The following is an 18,336-nucleotide window of genomic DNA, read 5'->3' on the forward strand; positions in this document are numbered from 1 at the left end:
AGATCTAGGGATCTCTTCAGCGCTGCAGGCAGGCAAGGGGGGGGTTCCTCGGGGAAACCTCCACTTGGGCAAGGGAGAGGGACTCCTGGGGGTCACTCCTCCAGTGAAAGTCCGGTCCTTCAGGTCCTGGGGGCTGCGGGTGCAGGGTCTCTCCCAGGTGTCGGGACTTTGGATTCAAAAGAGTCGCGGTCAGGGGAAGCCTCGGGATTCCCTCTGCAGGCGGCGCTGTGGGGGCTCAGGGGGGACAGGTTTTTGTACTCACAGTCTTAGAGTAGTCCTGGGGTCCCTCCTGAGGTGTTGGATCGCCACCAGCCGAGTCGGGGTCGCCGGGTGCAGTGTTGCAAGTCTCACGCCTTTTGCGGGGAGCTTGCAGGGTTCTTTAAAGCTGCTGGAAACAAAGTTGCAGCTTTTCTTTGGAGCAGGTCCGCTGTCCTCGGGAGTTTCTTGTCTTTTCGAAGCAGGGGCAGTCCTCAGAGGATGTCGAGGTCGCTGGTCCCTTTGGAAGGCGTCGCTGGAGCAGGATCTTTGGAAGGCAGGAGACAGGCCGGTGAGTTTCTGGAGCCAAGGCAGTTGTCGTCTTCTGGTCTTCCTCTGCAGGGGTTTTTCAGCTAGGCAGTCCTTCTTCTTGTAGTTGCAGGAATCTAATTTTCTAGGGTTCAGGGCAGCCCTTAAATACTAAATTTAAGGGCGTGTTTAGGTCTGGGGGGTTAGTAGCCAATGGCTACTAGCCCTGAGGGTGGGTACACCCTCTTTGTGCCCCCTCCCAAGGGGAGGGGGTCACAATCCTAACCCTATTGGGGGAATCCTCCATCTGCAAGATGGAGGATTTCTAAAAGTCAGAGTCACCTCAGCTCAGGACACCTTAGGGGCTGTCCTGACTGGCCAGTGACTCCTCCTTGTTGCTTTCTTTGTTCCCTCCAGCCTTGCCGCCAAAAGTGGGGGCCGTGGCCGGAGGGGGCGGGCAACTCCACTAAGCTGGAGTGCCCTGCTGGGCTGTGACAAAGGGGTGAGCCTTTGAGGCTCACCGCCAGGTGTTACAGCTCCTGCCTGGGGGAGGTGTTAGCATCTCCACCCAGTGCAGGCTTTGTTACTGGCCTCAGAGTGACAAAGGCACTCTCCCCATGGGGCCAGCAACGTGTCTCTGGTGTGGCAGGCTGCTGGAACTAGTCAGCCTACACAGACAGTCGGTTAAGTTTCAGGGGGCACCTCTAAGGTGCCCTCTGTGGTGTATTTTACAATAAAATGTACACTGGCATCAGTGTGCATTTATTGTGCTGAGAAGTTTGATACCAAACTTCCCAGTTTTCAGTGTAGCCATTATGGTGCTGTGGAGTTCGTGTTTGACAGACTCCCAGACCATATACTCTTATGGCTACCCTGCACTTACAATGTCTAAGGTTTTGTTTAGACACTGTAGGGGTACCATGCTCATGCACTGGTACCCTCACCTATGGTATAGTGCACCCTGCCTTAGGGCTGTAAGGCCTGCTAGAGGGGTGTCTTACCTATACTGCATAGGCAGTGAGAGGCTGGCATGGCACCCTGAGGGGAGTGCCATGTCGACTTACTCGTTTTGTCCTCACTAGCACACACAAGCTGGCAAGCAGTGTGTCTGTGCTGAGTGAGAGGTCTCCAGGGTGGCATAAGACATGCTGCAGCCCTTAGAGACCTTCCTTGGTATCAGGGCCCTTGGTACTAGAAGTACCAGTTACAAGGGACTTATCTGGATGCCAGGGTCTGCCAATTGTGGATACAAAAGTACAGGTTAGGGAAAGAACACTGGTGCTGGGGCCTGGTTAGCAGGCCTCAGCACACTTTCAATTGTAAACATAGCATCAGCAAAGGCAAAAAGTCAGGGGGTAACCATGCCAAGGAGGCATTTCCTTACACAACCCCCCCCCAAACGAAAGAGGATGAGACTAACCTTTCCCAAGAGAGTCTTCATTTTCTAAGTGGAAGAACCTGGAAAGGCCATCTGCATTGGCATGGGCAGTCCCAGGTCTGTGTTCCACTATAAAGTCCATTCCCTGTAGGGAGATGGACCACCTCAACAGTTTAGGATTTTCACCTTTCATTTGCATCAGCCATTTGAGAGGTCTGTGGTCAGTTTGAACTAGGAAGTGAGTCCCAAAGAGGTATGGTCTCAGCTTCTTCAGGGACCAAACCACAGCAAAGGCCTCCCTCTCAATGGCACTCCAACGCTGCTCCCTGGGGAGTAACCTCCTGCTAATGAAAGCAACAGGCTGGTCAAGGCCATCATCATTTGTTTGGGACAAAACTGCCCCTATCCCATGTTCAGAGGCATCAGTCTGCACAATGAACTGCTTAGAATAATCTGGAGCTTTGAGAACTGGTGCTGAGCACATTGCTTGTTTCAGGGTGTCAAAGGCCTGTTGGCAGTCCACAGTCCAGTTCACTTTCTTGGGCATTTTCTTGGAGGTGAGCTCAGTGAGGGCTGTCACAATGGATCCATATCCCTTCACAAACCTCCTGTAGTACCCAGTCAAGCCAAGGAATGCCCTGACTTGAGTCTGGGTTTTTGGAGCTACCCAGTCCAGAATAGTCTGGATCTTGGGTTGGAGGGGCTGAACTTGGCCTCCACCTACAAGGTGGCCCAAGTAAACCACAGTTCCCTGCCCTATCTGGCATTTGGATGCCTTGATAGAGAGGCCTGCAGATTGCAGAGCCTTCAAAACCTTCCTCAGGTGGACCAGGTGATCCTGCCAGGTGGAGCTAAAGACAGCAATATCATCAAGATAAGCTGTGCTAAAGGACTCCAAGCCAGCAAGGACTTGATTCACCAACCTTTGGAAGGTGGCAGGGGCATTCTTTAAACCAAAGGGCATAACAGTAAACTGATAATGCCCATCAGGTGTGGAGAATGCTGTCTTTTCTTTTGCTCCAGGTGCCATTTTTATTTGCCAGTACCCTGCTGTCAAGTCAAAGGTACTTAGAAATTTGGCAGCACCTAATTTATCAATGAGCTCATCAGCTCTTGGAATTGGATGGGCATCTGTCTTGGTGACAGAATTGAGCCCTCTGTAGTCCACACAAAACCTCATCTCTTTCTTTCCATCTTTGGTGTGAGGTTTGGGGACTAAGACCACTGGGCTAGCCCAGGGGCTGTCAGAGCGCTCAATCACTCCCAATTCCAGCATCTTGTGGACTTCCACCTTGATGCTTTCCTTAACATGGTCAGACTGTCTGAAGATTTTGTTCTTGACAGGCATGCTGTCTCCTGTGTCCACATCATGGGTACACAGGTGTGTCTGACCAGGGGTTAGGGAGAAAAGCTCAGGAAACTGTTGTAGGACTCTCCTACAATCAGCCTGCTGTTGGCCAGAGAGGGTGTCTGAGTAGATCACTCCATCTACTGTGCCATCTTTTGGGTCTGATGACAGAAGATCAGGGAGAGGTTCACTCTCTGCCTCCTGATCCTCATCTGTTACCATCAACAGATTCACATCAGCCCTGTCATGGAAGAGCTTAAGGCGGTTCACATGGATTACCCTCTTGGGGCTCCTGCTTGTGCCCAGGTCCACCAGGTAGGTGACCTGACTCTTCCTCTCTAGCACTGGGTAAGGGCCACTCCATTTGTCCTGGAGTGCCCTGGGAGCCACAGGCTCCAGAACCCAGACTTTCTGCCCTGGTTGGAACTCAACCAGTGCAGCCTTTTGGTCATACCAAAACTTCTGGAGTTGTTGGCTGGCCTCAAGGTTTTTGGTTGCCTTTTCCATGTACTCTGCCATTCTAGAGCGAAGGCCAAGTACATAGTCCACTATGTCTTGTTTTGGCTCATGGAGAGGTCTCTCCCAGCCTTCTTTAACAAGAGCAAGTGGTCCCCTTACAGGATGACCAAACAGAAGTTCAAAGGGTGAGAATCCTACTCCCTTCTGTGGCACCTCCCTGTAAGCGAAAAGCAGACATGGCAGGAGGACATCCCATCTCCTTTTGAGTTTTTCTGGGAGCCCCATGATCATGCCTTTTAATGTCTTGTTGAATCTCTCAACTAAGCCATTAGTTTGTGGATGGTAGGGTGTAGTGAATTTATAAGTCACTCCACACTCATTCCACATGTGCTTTAGGTATGCTGACATGAAGTTGGTACCTCTGTCAGACACCACCTCCTTAGGGAAACCCACTCTGGTAAAGATACCAATGAGGGCTTTGGCTACTGCAGGGGCAGTAGTCGACCTAAGGGGAATAGCTTCAGGATATCTGGTAGCATGATCCACTACTACCAGGATATACATATTTCCTGAGGCTGTGGGAGGTTCCAGTGGACCAACTATGTCCACACCCACTCTTTCAAAGGGCACCCCCACCACTGGAAGTGGAATGAGGGGGGCCTTTGGATGCCCACCTGTCTTACCACTGGCTTGACAGGTGGGGCAGGAGAGGCAAAACTCCTTAACCATGTTGGACATATTGGGCCAGTAGAAGTGGTTGACTAACCTCTCCCACGTCTTGGTTTGTCCCAAATGTCCAGCAAGGGGAATGTCATGGGCCAATGTTAGGGTGAACTCTCTGAACAGCTGAGGCACTACCACTCTCCTAGTGGCACCAGGTTTGGGGTCTCTGGCCTCAGTGTACAGGAGCCCATCTTCCCAATAGACCCTATGTGTTCCATTTTTCTTGCCTTTGGACTCTTCAGCAGCTTGCTGCCTAAGGCCTTCAAGAGAGGGACAGGTTTCTTGTCCCTTACACAGCTCTTCCCTTGAGGGTCCCCCTGGGCCCAAGAGCTCAACCTGATAAGGTTCAAGCTCCAAAGGCTCAGTTCCCTCAGAGGGCAGAACTTCTTCCTGAGAAGAGAGGTTCCCTTTCTTTTGCTGTGTTGCAGTTGGTTTCCCAACTGACTTTCCTTTTCTCTTGGTAGGCTGGGCCATTCTTCCAGACTCCAGCTCTACTTGTTCACCCTGTGCCTTGCACTGTGCTCTTGTTTTCACACACACCAGTTCAGGGATACCCAGCATTGCTGCATGGGTTTTTAGTTCTACCTCAGCCCATGCTGAGGACTCCAGGTCATTTCCAAGCAGACAGTCCACTGGGATATTTGAGGAGACCACCACCTGTTTCAGGCCATTGACCCCTCCCCATTCTAAAGTAACCATTGCCATGGGATGTACTTTTCTCTGATTGTCAGCGTTGGTGACTGTGTAAGTTTTTCCAGTCAGGTATTGGCCAGGGGAAACCAGTTTCTCTGTCACCATGGTGACACTGGCACCTGTATCCCTCAGGCCCTCTATTCTAGTCCCATTAATTAAGAGTTGCTGTCTGTATTTTTGCATGTTAGGCGGCCAGACAGCTAGTGTGGCTAAATCCACCCCACCCTCAGAAACTAGAGTAGCTTCAGTGTGGACCCTGATTTGCTCTGGGCACACTGTTGATCCCACTTGGAGACTAGCCATACCAGTGTTACCTGGATGGGAGTTTGGAGTGGAACCTTTCTTGGGACAGGCCTTGTCTCCAGTTTGGTGTCCATGCTGTTTACAGCTATGACACCAGGCCTTTTTGGGATCAAAGTTTTTACCCTTGTACCCATTGTTTTGTGAAGAGGCTCTGGGCCCACCCTCCTGTGCAGGTTTTTGGGGGCCTGTAGAAGACTCTTTACTATTTTTAGTTTTGGTTGTCTCATCACCCTTCTGTTGGGGAGTCTTTGTGACCCCTTTCTTTTGGTCACCCCCTGTTGAAGTCTTGGACACCCTTGTCTTGACCCAATGGTCCGCCTTCTTTCCCAATTCTTGGGGAGAAATTGGTCCTAGGTCTACCAGATGCTGATGCAGTTTATCATTGAAACAATTACTTAACAGGTGTTCTTTCACAAATAAATTGTACAGCCCATCATAATTACTTACACCACTGCCTTGAATCCAACCATCTAGTGTTTTCACTGAGTAGTCAACAAAGTCAACCCAGGTCTGGCTCGAGGATTTTTGAGCCCCCCTGAACCTAATCCTGTACTCCTCAGTGGAGAATCCAAAGCCCTCAATCAGGGTACCCTTCATGAGGTCATAAGATTCTGCATCTTGTCCAGAGAGTGTGAGGAGTCTATCCCTACACTTTCCTGTGAACATTTCCCAAAGGAGAGCACCCCAGTGAGATCTGTTCACTTTTCTGGTTACACAAGCCCTCTCAAAAGCTGTGAACCATTTGGTGATGTCATCACCATCTTCATATTTAGTTACAATCCCTTTGGGGATTTTCAACATGTCAGGAGAATCTCTGACCCTATTTATGTTGCTGCCACCATTGATGGGACCTAGGCCCATCTCTTTTCTTTCCCTCTCTATGGCTAGGATCTGTCTTTCCAAAGCCAATCTTTTGGCCATCCTGGCTAACTGGATGTCCTCTTCACTGGAGTTATCCTCCGTGATTTCAGAGTTGTTGGTCCCTCCTGTGAGGGAACCAGCATCTCTGACTATTATTTGTGGAGTCAGGGCTTGAGAAGCCCTGCTCTCCCTAAGTAGGACTGGAGGGGGGGAATTTCCCTCCAAGTCACTATCTTCATCCTCTGAGTTGCCATCCTCAGAGGGGTTGGCCTTTTCAAACTCTGCCAAAAGCTCCTGGAGCTGTACTTTGGTAGGTTTGGGGCCCATTGCTATTTTCTTTAGTTTACAGAGTGACCTTAGCTCTCTCATCTGGAGATGGAGGTAAGGTGTGGTGTCGAGTTCCACCACATTCACATCTGTGCTAGACATTATGCTTCTAAAAGTTGGAATACTTTTTAAGAAACTAAAACTGGTTCTAGAATCTAATTCAAACTTTTAACAAACTTTTAAACTCTAAAAGAAATGCTAAACAGGATCTAACACAAGGCCCTAGCAGGTCTTTTAAGAATTTAGAAAACTTTTCAAATTGCAAAAATCAATTTCTAATGACAATTTTGGAATTTGTCGTGTGATCAGGTATTGGCTGAGTAGTCCAGCAAATGCAAAGTCTTGTACCCCACCGCTGATCCACCAATGTAGGAAGTTGGCTCTGTATGTGCTATTTCAAAGTAAGGAATAGCATGCACAGAGTCCAAGGGTTCCCCTTAGAGGTAAAATAGTGGTAAAAATAGATAATACTAATGCTCTATTTTGTGGTAGTGTGGTCGAGCAGTAGGCTTATCCAAGGAGTAGTGTTAAGCATTTGTTGTACATACACATAGACAATAAATGAGGTACACACACTCAGAGACAAATCCAGCCAATAGGTTTTTATATAGAAAAATATCTTTTCTTAGTTTATTTTAAGAACCACAGGTTCAAATTCTACATGTAATAGCTCATTCGAAAGGTATTGCAGGTAAGTACTTTAGGAACTTCAAATCATCAAAATTGCATGTATACTTTTCAAGTTATTCACAAATAGCTGTTTTAAAAGTGGACACTTAGTGCAATTTTCACAGTTCCTAGGGGAGGTAAGTATTTGTTAGTTTTACCAGGTAAGTAAGACACTTACAGGGTTCAGTTCTTGGTCCAAGGTAGCCCACCGTTGGGGGTTCAGAGCAACCCCAAAGTCACCACACCAGCAGCTCAGGGCCGGTCAGGTGCAGAGTTCAAAGTGGTGCCCAAAACACATAGGCTAGAATGGAGAGAAGGGGGTGCCCCGGTTCCGGTCTGCTTGCAGGTAAGTACCCGCGTCTTCGGAGGGCAGACCAGGGGGGTTTTGTAGGGCACCGGGGGGGACACAAGCCCACACAGAAATTTCACCCTCAGCAGCGCGGGGGCGGCCGGGTGCAGTGTAGAAACAAGCGTCGGGTTTGTAATGGAAGTCAATGGGAGATCTAGGGATCTCTTCAGCGCTGCAGGCAGGCAAGGGGGGGGTTCCTCGGGGAAACCTCCACTTGGGCAAGGGAGAGGGACTCCTGGGGGTCACTCCTCCAGTGAAAGTCCGGTCCTTCAGGTCCTGGGGGCTGCGGGTGCAGGGTCTCTCCCAGGTGTCGGGACTTTGGATTCAAAAGAGTCGCGGTCAGGGGAAGCCTCGGGATTCCCTCTGCAGGCGGCGCTGTGGGGGCTCAGGGGGGACAGGTTTTTGTACTCACAGTCTTAGAGTAGTCCTGGGGTCCCTCCTGAGGTGTTGGATCGCCACCAGCCGAGTCGGGGTCGCCGGGTGCAGTGTTGCAAGTCTCACGCCTTTTGCGGGGAGCTTGCAGGGTTCTTTAAAGCTGCTGGAAACAAAGTTGCAGCTTTTCTTTGGAGCAGGTCCGCTGTCCTCGGGAGTTTCTTGTCTTTTCGAAGCAGGGGCAGTCCTCAGAGGATGTCGAGGTCGCTGGTCCCTTTGGAAGGCGTCGCTGGAGCAGGATCTTTGGAAGGCAGGAGACAGGCCGGTGAGTTTCTGGAGCCAAGGCAGTTGTCGTCTTCTGGTCTTCCTCTGCAGGGGTTTTTCAGCTAGGCAGTCCTTCTTCTTGTAGTTGCAGGAATCTAATTTTCTAGGGTTCAGGGCAGCCCTTAAATACTAAATTTAAGGGCGTGTTTAGGTCTGGGGGGTTAGTAGCCAATGGCTACTAGCCCTGAGGGTGGGTACACCCTCTTTGTGCCCCCTCCCAAGGGGAGGGGGTCACAATCCTAACCCTATTGGGGGAATCCTCCATCTGCAAGATGGAGGATTTCTAAAAGTCAGAGTCACCTCAGCTCAGGACACCTTAGGGGCTGTCCTGACTGGCCAGTGACTCCTCCTTGTTGCTTTCTTTGTTCCCTCCAGCCTTGCCGCCAAAAGTGGGGGCCGTGGCCGGAGGGGGCGGGCAACTCCACTAAGCTGGAGTGCCCTGCTGGGCTGTGACAAAGGGGTGAGCCTTTGAGGCTCACCGCCAGGTGTTACAGCTCCTGCCTGGGGGAGGTGTTAGCATCTCCACCCAGTGCAGGCTTTGTTACTGGCCTCAGAGTGACAAAGGCACTCTCCCCATGGGGCCAGCAACGTGTCTCTGGTGTGGCAGGCTGCTGGAACTAGTCAGCCTACACAGACAGTCGGTTAAGTTTCAGGGGGCACCTCTAAGGTGCCCTCTGTGGTGTATTTTACAATAAAATGTACACTGGCATCAGTGTGCATTTATTGTGCTGAGAAGTTTGATACCAAACTTCCCAGTTTTCAGTGTAGCCATTATGGTGCTGTGGAGTTCGTGTTTGACAGACTCCCAGACCATATACTCTTATGGCTACCCTGCACTTACAATGTCTAAGGTTTTGTTTAGACACTGTAGGGGTACCATGCTCATGCACTGGTACCCTCACCTATGGTATAGTGCACCCTGCCTTAGGGCTGTAAGGCCTGCTAGAGGGGTGTCTTACCTATACTGCATAGGCAGTGAGAGGCTGGCATGGCACCCTGAGGGGAGTGCCATGTCGACTTACTCGTTTTGTCCTCACTAGCACACACAAGCTGGCAAGCAGTGTGTCTGTGCTGAGTGAGAGGTCTCCAGGGTGGCATAAGACATGCTGCAGCCCTTAGAGACCTTCCTTGGTATCAGGGCCCTTGGTACTAGAAGTACCAGTTACAAGGGACTTATCTGGATGCCAGGGTCTGCCAATTGTGGATACAAAAGTACAGGTTAGGGAAAGAACACTGGTGCTGGGGCCTGGTTAGCAGGCCTCAGCACACTTTCAATTGTAAACATAGCATCAGCAAAGGCAAAAAGTCAGGGGGTAACCATGCCAAGGAGGCATTTCCTTACACAATCCATGTCATTTTAAAAAAATGGACCACACTTTAACTATACAGAATCGGGTGACAGCACCCTCTAGAACATTCCCAAAAGAAGCTCCCTTCCTCAGATTTTCAGCATTAGAGTGAATTATGTTACCTGCTAAGGGGAGGAGGGCAGGGTCGCATGTCAATCTATGAAAGATAACAATACTGGATAACTGCAGTTACAGGTAAATAACTAATTTCTTATCCAGTATTGGATCTTTCATAGATTCACATGCTTGAATCAGAATAACAAGTTGTATAATAAAATTGAAGCGGATGGTTGGTATGAAATAATTTTCTATTTCATATATCATCAGATATACATAGCAGTCATAGCAACACAACACTGTATCCAGCGGTGTTTACCTTGTAACAGTAATAATGATAATGAAATAACAAGAAAAATAGATATAATGATCAGAAATCAAAATAAAATTCTTCATTACCATAGAGGCTCACCTTGCTGGAAGAGGTGTCGTAGAACTGCTTGGCCCACGGCCGCATCTGTCCTATGCGTGGACTGAAAGCAGTAGTGCTTTGTGAAGGAGTGGGTACTCTTTCAAGTAGCAGCACAGCATATTTGTTCTAACAGAACTTCAGCAAACAGAGCCGCAGAGGTAGAAACTGCCCTTGTTGAATGTGCTCTAGGCTGCCTTTCTAGAGTTTTTCCTGCTGCAGAATGGCAGAACTGAATGGTTGCTGATAGCCACCTTGCTATCGTTGTCTTCGTTACTGCAGAACCCAGTCGGCCAGGTCCATAGGAGAGTAACAATTGAGCCAACTTGCAAAAAGTTTTAGTTCATTGAAGATGGAACTTAAGACATCTCTTCACATCCATTGTGTGGAGGAATTTTTCTACTGCCGATGCTGGCTTGGGAAACTATGTTCAGAGAATGACTGATTGATTGAGATGAAATTGAGAGGGAACCTTAGGAATACATTTTGGATTTGTTTTGAGAATGACGAAATCCTCAGTAAAACGCAGAAAGGATTTTTGGTAGTGAAAGCTTGGATTTCACTGACCCTTCTAGTGGAAGCGATTGATAGGAGGAAAGCTACCTTCCATGTAAGGATCTTTAGATCTGCCTTATGTATAGGTTCAAACGGGGATTTCATTAATTGTGAGAGTACAACATTAAGGCGTCACTCAGGAGGCGGCAACATTACTGGAGGAAAGACCCTGATTAAACCTCTCATGAATTGCTTAATCGTGATGAGCAAAGGGAGGTTGTGTCTGAAGAGTGACTTATGTGAAAATTGCTGCCAAATGCACTTTCACAGAGGAATGCATGATCCCGGATTTCACTAGCATTAACAGGAAAGGTAATATTTGTTCCGGAGAGGCCTCATACAGGTGTAATTTATGTTGCTGGCACCAACAACAGAACTGCTTCCATTTAAGTCGATATGTTTTGTTTGTGCTGTCTGCTCTCACTTTAGAAAGTATGTTTCTACATTCCGGGGTAATCCTGAGATGCTGGAACTCATGGAATTCAGGAGCCCTGCATGCAAGTGCAGCGACGTCTGATCTGGATGTACTATCTCCCCTTGACGCATTGATAGTAGCGTTGGAGGGAGATGTACTGGCGTGGTTTCCAACATCAGAAGAAGCTTATTGTACCAGTATTGCCTGGGCCATCTGGGTGTGGTTAGTATTAGGCGACAGGACTCCGTCTTCATCTTGGCTATGGCTTTGGTAATTAATGGGATGGGGGGAAAAGCGTACATTTTCCCCTAAATATTTTGTCTAGTTGGGCTTGATCCAGCTCCCATTCGTGACAATCGCTGTTGGTCCTGCTGAGTGCATCCGCTAACGTGTTGCACACTCGTGGAACATGGTCGGCCTTCAGGGAGATGTTGTGTTTAGTTAGCCAGTCCCATAGTACCGAAGCTTCCTGTGACAGCTTTCAGGATCTCGTGCCTCCCTGCTTGTTTATATAATACATGCTGTTTGTGTTGTCTGTCCACACCAGTGCTCCAGACCCTTGTATCCTGGGGAGGAATTCCTGTAACATGAGGAAAATGACTTTGAGTTCTAAGCTGTTCATATGCATCAGCTTTTGATGGCTTGACCATTTCCCCTGGATCTTGGAGATGACCTCCCCATCCTTCTATTGAAGCATCCATCGTAATTATAAACTGTGGGACTAACGAAGTGTACGTGAGGCCTTGAGAAAGATGAGACTGGTGAGCCCACCAGTCCAATGCCTTTATCATCCTTGGCGTAACAAGAATGGGGTCCTTGAACGATCCTTGCGATCCACGGAACTTGTAATTCTTCCTGCAACTGTCTTATTTTGAGACGTGCATTTAGTACCAGGTTGATTGTGGAAGATATCTTACCCAGAAGTGATTTGTACAACCTCACTGAAATGAACTTTCTTTTTTATATTATTTTGGCCATGGATGCTAGCCAATCTTGTCATTCCTGTGTAAAGAAAGCCTTGTTCTGCTGCGTGTTCAGGATAGCTCAGAGAAAGGTCATTCTCTGAGTGAGTATTGTGAAAGATTTTCTCTTGTTGACTGTGACCTAGTTTTCGAAAGTGCAATACAGTCTTTTGTCGATGCTAGTGTTCCTTGTGGAGTTTACGCTTTAAATAGCCAGTCGTCTAGGTGTGGAAAGACCTGGTGACCTTGCTTCCTGAGAACAGCTGCTACTGGGGCTAGACACTTGGTGAATATGCGTGGAGCGGATTTGACCCTGAAGGGAAGGACTCGAAACTGATAGTGAGTACCAGCCACTGTGAATCGAATATATTTGTGATGTTGATATGAAAATAAGCGTAATCCAAGTCTAGAGATGTCATATAGTCTCTGTTGTTTAGGAGATTTAATATGTCTGAAAGAGTGATCATTCTAAAATTCTGTTTGTGGAGAAACTTGAGATGCCGGAAATCTAGAGTTGGTCTCCATTCCCGTTTTCTTTTGCACGAGGTAAAAACAGGAATAGAATCCTTTCCCTCTTTGAGCCATTGGAACTTCTTCCATTGCTCTCTTGAGAAGCATCACTTCGGTCTCTTTTTTTCAGTAAGTGAAGATGCAGGGAATGCGTCCCTTTTGGGGGATTGGTTGGTGGTTTTAAAGTGAATTCTAAGGTGTAGCGATAAGCCACTATGCCCAATACCCATTGATCCGAGGTGATAGTTTTCCAGTTGTGGAGCTATTTGGATACATTTGCCCCTACTTGATGCTGGGAAGGTTGAGCAGCTGGTACTTCGACTAGGTCATTACTTATGTTCTGTGTCTCTGGGTTGATGTGTAGTTCTGCGACGAGCGCCTTGCTTAGAGAAACCAGCTGTAGTTGGTTGGTGATACGATTGCTATGCTCTGTATTGTTGGTAAGGTTGAAACTGCTGGGAGGGATATTATGGAAGAAATACGTCCCCTTGCCCCCCTGGAAGGTAGTCATCTATACTGCAAAGTGCATATAGATTTAGCGGTGTCAGTGTCTGTCTTAATGGCAAGAAGGTCTTTGTCTATGTGCTTTCCAAAGAGCATATCCCAGTCATATGCCATATCTAATATCTTTGATTGCACCTCAGGTCAAAATGAAGTGGCTTTGAGCCAACCCTGACTCCTCAGAACAGCGGCGCCTGCCAGCTGTCTAAACCCCGTTGAGGCTGTCCGTGTCAGTGATCTCAGAAGAGGCTCGTTCCCCCTTCTTGCAAGATCTTTTTTGCATCCTGCGTTAGCTCCTCAGGGATGAGATCGATCATAGGTGTGATGTCGGACCACATCTGCCTATCATAACGTGTCAGGATGGCTAAAGCATTAGCAGCTGTCACTGTAACGGCCAACATGAGGGAAAATCTTTTGCCTATGGTGTCAAGGTGTCGACCATCTCTATCTGGTGGTACTGAGATGGGAGCTGCCGGATTTTTAGATAGTCTCTGCGCAGCTTGTGAGATTACAGAATCTGGCCTAGGATGTCCCGTGAGCCATTCAGGAGAATCCTCAGGAGCCCTGTATTTCTTGTCAATACGTGGTAGGATTGCCAGCACCGTAGCAGGGTTCTTTATAATTCTAACACCTTCCTCCCATAAGCGGTCAATGATGGGAATGGACCTTACTGATTTCCTCGCCTTATCTTTGAAATTGTATAAGAAGCAATCCGAATGGTTCACTGCACTGGGCAGGTAAGATCTTTCCACCGCCTTCTCCATGATAGAATAAAACCTCCCAATGTCTTCCGGAGGGTGTTGAGGTGGAAATGGAGTAGGAATGATGTAATCCTCCCAGTTGTCTGGCTGAGACGGTAATTTGCCTTCTTTCCTGGTGTCATCCTCTGATGTGGAAGGGTCGTCTCCAGGAGGGGAGACAGCATGTGGTGGCGGTGTCATTCTGGGCGTAATTGGAGGCGGAATACTTGATGCCGGAACAGAAACTGTACATGGCGCGGGTAGATGGTGGTACCCCTGTTTGTGGTATAAGCGCCGTCTGTAATCTGACAGCATGTCTTGGAGATCCTCTATTAATGTACGAGGCATAAATGCGTGTTCTGTGGACGACGGAACTTCAGATAGTACTGTTGCTCAGTGTACTTTTGAGTAGGGGTTGTACGATAGTATCCCTCAAAATCCTGACCTTGGTCACCCTCATAATATTCTCCCTCTTCCTGATATTTTACATGGAGTTCTTTAGGACTATGAGCCGGCCCATAAGATCCTTCATCCTCTGACTCTCACAGTCATTTTTCACCAATAAACAGACCTGCTCTGTAAAGCAGACCTTAAATGGACTTTGCGGTTCTCTGGGTGCATTTATATATTTCTGATGTGTGACAGTTTCTCTAGATATATTGTTCACTAGCATGGTAGCATAGAGTTCTTTGCTCGTTGAGCACACCTTACATTTGATTGGTTTGACATACCCTGTTTTGGGAGGTGTGGAATATCTCTGGCACCACTGCTACCAGTTTTTTTTCTTTTCTTTTTTATAAAATAAAATGTTTACATGTCACTCAAAACTAGCTGTTGTGGTGTTTTATTTTGTTAGAAAGAATCAACTACTGAGCTATGGCACAGACATTGAAATCGTGAACCCCAGTTGTGTCTTAGTTCTCTAAAATAAATTACTGGCAAACTGATTAACTTTAGAGCTGCTAACACTGGTCTCATAAGCTTTGTCATCAGATCGTCTTTTGTTCCCCTGCATGCGAATCACAGTGCAAGGCAGATTTCTTTTTGCATCCAGGAAAGGGAATAAGGCGGCTGAGGAAGACTGTCAATTAAGCATGTTCTTGCATACAGTGGCATATTTAAGCAGCCCCCTTTCACCTTGCAAGGCTTCAATGGCAGGCTGGACACTGGGAGATTCTGAGCATCATCAAAAGATTTAATTACTCTGTAATCCAAGAAACAGTCATCCAAGTAAGCTGGCTGTGATAGCTACGAAACTGGACAGCTGACCATACACACCAACATAATGCAATAGGTGAGAGGAAAATGTACCAAAGAAGCCATGAACATGTATTTTCTCCATTCATTCACATTAAACCAGAGGATTTTTTTAAAGTGAAGAAAGCAAACATAAGGCTCTTTTGCCTTAAAAGTCATAAACTCAACAAAACTGGTAGTGTATGTCTCTCTTACGTTGGGTATAGAAAGATATCCTACCCTCCCCATATCATTACACAGAGAACTCACCCTCCAGCATATACAGAGGACACGTATGCAGACACAAAAATGCATCCTGTTTGGCACCTTGTTAAGGGTCTGAAGTGCTAAGTCAATACAGTACAAGATACGGACTTTGACACTGATGTTAGTTCTGCTTAGTGCAGGTACCAGCCCATAATTTGTATTTCTTGCAGTTGACATTGTGTCCGTCCACCGTTCCACTGCAAACTATGGCCTTGCATGTCTCTATCCACAGACTCTTAACGCTGCCCTCTGAAAAATATTGAACATTGTATTTTTATTAAATTCACCAACACCATACCCCAGTCCCATAAACCCTATAGTTCTGCACATCTGTAAAGACATACAAGCATGTATTTAGCTGCTACAATATACTGTTGGAATGAGCAAGCATTTTGTTTTTTAAGACTGATAGAGGGGATTCCTTCTTCAAAAAGAAGTCGTCATGTCAAGTAGTTTTGTCTCTTCAGGAACAAACAAAGGGACTCGAATGGTTAGGGGGTTAAAACATATTCACTGCAGGAAACCTATCTCACCCACCAGTGTTCTCATAAGAATGTAAAAGAATTTTGTTTCCTCATTCATCGAGTCCCTTTGGAAGACCTGCTACCCCTTTTAACAGTTTTAAGACCAGGTTCATAGGATTACAGAAAATAGAACCTCTCTCCTCCCAGGGTTGGAGTGTGACAGAAAATAGGCCTGAGCACCAAAATACACGTGGCTCCACTAGCGAATTAGAGAGGTGGAAAAGTCCACATTAGCAAAACAGCAGTTTCGAGCTTGAAGAAACGCACTGTATGGGTACTTTGCAAGGTATAGGAGAACTGCATACACTTTTGCTTGCTGCAGGCAATGGTTGTGGTAATAACACAGAAATCAACTGTTAAAGTCCTCCAGACCATAAAATAAACCACAAACAGCCCAAAATAACCATCCCAAGGACCTGTCCGATTATCAGATTTGGCCTTCTGCTTCTGGTAGATTGTCTTAAATGTCATTCCTACCGTGCTCCGCCCCCACATACCAGCAACAGGCACTCTAGGCTGAGTGTGACTGTTTATTCAGTAACAGGCCTGCCAAGGACCACGTATCAGGGGTTAGACTAACACATTTTAGTGTAGTGGTCCGCATCACTGCACTCAAATGCTTTAGTCACACATTTGTAGCGCCGCTTGACACCATCGGTGCTGCAAGGCACAAGCTGTTGTGTTGGAGCAGCTGCATTAGCAGTGCGAGTCACGCACTTCTTTCAGAATACACACTTTGGTGCCACAATGCTGAGCCTGCGTACGGTGCCTTATTCACAATAAATTTATAATTAGTACTGAAAGCAATTGGCACCATGCATCGCACTGTCGCTGCTTCAGTCATGCTGGCTACACAGGTAACGACTCAGCCTGGCAGCCCACACGATGCGACATGCCACAGCTATTAAACACTGATCACCACCATGCAGTTCAGAAATTCAACTTGACAACCCTGATCGGCTCAAAGTGAGCATTTATGTATTTGTGAACTGCACTGGCAGTCTATGATTTTTGTAAAGGTGGGCCTGGGCTTCAGATCAATCAAGCTGAGCCCTGCCTGGCCTGTCCCTCAGTCTCTCGAGCAGACCATCCATCCACATGGCTGCAAGCATCTGCACACACATGAATACTCTCTGGCAGCGCCTTCCAGCAAAGGCGCTACTACCCACTGGTGACCAGTGAAGAGTCATGCAGCAGCTTTGTTTTTTCATTGCTCTGCCCGCCATCACTCAGGACTGCAGACCAGTCTCTCTAGTCCAGCTGTAACCCTCACAGTGCTCTGTACTTTGGAGAGGATTGGATTTATAAGACGTTTCCCTGCAGTGCAAGGCCAACCCCAGTCCCACAGATCAGCCAGAAAGGAGGGAAGAACGAAGCCGTAATCTGCTCACAAATCTGTCTGCATCCGACTAGCGGTCTCTGAGGTTATGGAGGTAAAAAGCGCCAGCCTCTGCGCACTTGTAGTGACTACAACTAGGAAGCTAGTACAGCAGGAGAAATCCAGAGTCGAGGGCAGTGAGTGCTGCTGCAGCAGTGCGTCCTCATCTAGTCCACGGCCAGTCCCAGGTCCGTGGTGCACGAAGACGAAAATGTCAGCCTCTGGCTTTTAAGCAAGAGGTGAACCGAGGAAAGCAGCACATGGAGGCTGTCTCAGGCTGGACAAGAAGTGGGCATGTCAGTCCAACTCTAAGTGGCTGGAGGGAGGTAATCTCTTTTGCTTATCTAACTTCAGCATTTTTTGTTGTTGCTGGAAACGTGCTGAATGTAAAGTAAGGGTGACTGTAACCTTTGCATTGCATGAGGAGGATTGGTATCTGAATGATAAAAAAAAAATTGAACATTAATTTTTGCTAATTTGCTTTGAAAGAAAGAGGTTTTTGTATTGTCCTTGAAAGTCAGGTCTCTTTAACAAGTACCTTTTTCTCTCCCTCTTTATAATTGCCCTTGCCTTTTAGTGGTTTTGAAGCAGTTTCAAGACCTATTTAGAGTTGAGCATTGCTCAAAAGAGGGTCAGATATGAGATCATTCACTTTATAGTGACTTCAGTGCTTGATTTTACTCGTAAGAAAGAGTCAATTAAAGCGTCACACATTTGGCTGTAGAATGCCATACACTAAAACTATCAAAATGTCGGACATGAGCAATTTGAAACTTTGCAGGTATGCACTAAATTAATGCCACTTTAAATACAGAGACTAGGTATGATTTAATGTGTTGCGTAAACCTATAAACCGAATTGAAACTGAACTGACCCATTTCATTCATGGGCAGTGTGTCTTGCTGCTGTAGTCTGAAGAAGAGCTGCAGAAAGAAGAGAAATGTTGTTCCTGTTTGGGTTGGGGGCATGGTGGAAAGGGCCCGGGAAAAAAATCTGCTTCCTTCCCTACCCTGTGCAAAATCATTACAATGTTGCTGCTTTCCCTATGCAAACGCCTCTGACCCTGGCTGTAGCAGCTCTTTTCCTGTAGACCGTTTCTCTCTGCCAGGCATCTCTGTAAAAA

At 47.3% G+C, this 18,336-nt stretch overlaps 1 protein-coding gene across 1 annotated transcript in view; it reads left to right on the plus strand.

The window, feature by feature from the left end:
* Positions 1 to 18,336, plus strand: part of FARSA (phenylalanyl-tRNA synthetase subunit alpha) — a 109,899-nt gene that overhangs the window by 21,612 nt on the left and 69,951 nt on the right. The window lies entirely within an intron of this gene.

This window comes from Pleurodeles waltl, chromosome 4_2 (assembly GCF_031143425.1).
Source record: "Pleurodeles waltl isolate 20211129_DDA chromosome 4_2, aPleWal1.hap1.20221129, whole genome shotgun sequence".
Lineage (NCBI taxonomy): Eukaryota > Metazoa > Chordata > Amphibia > Caudata > Salamandridae > Pleurodeles > Pleurodeles waltl.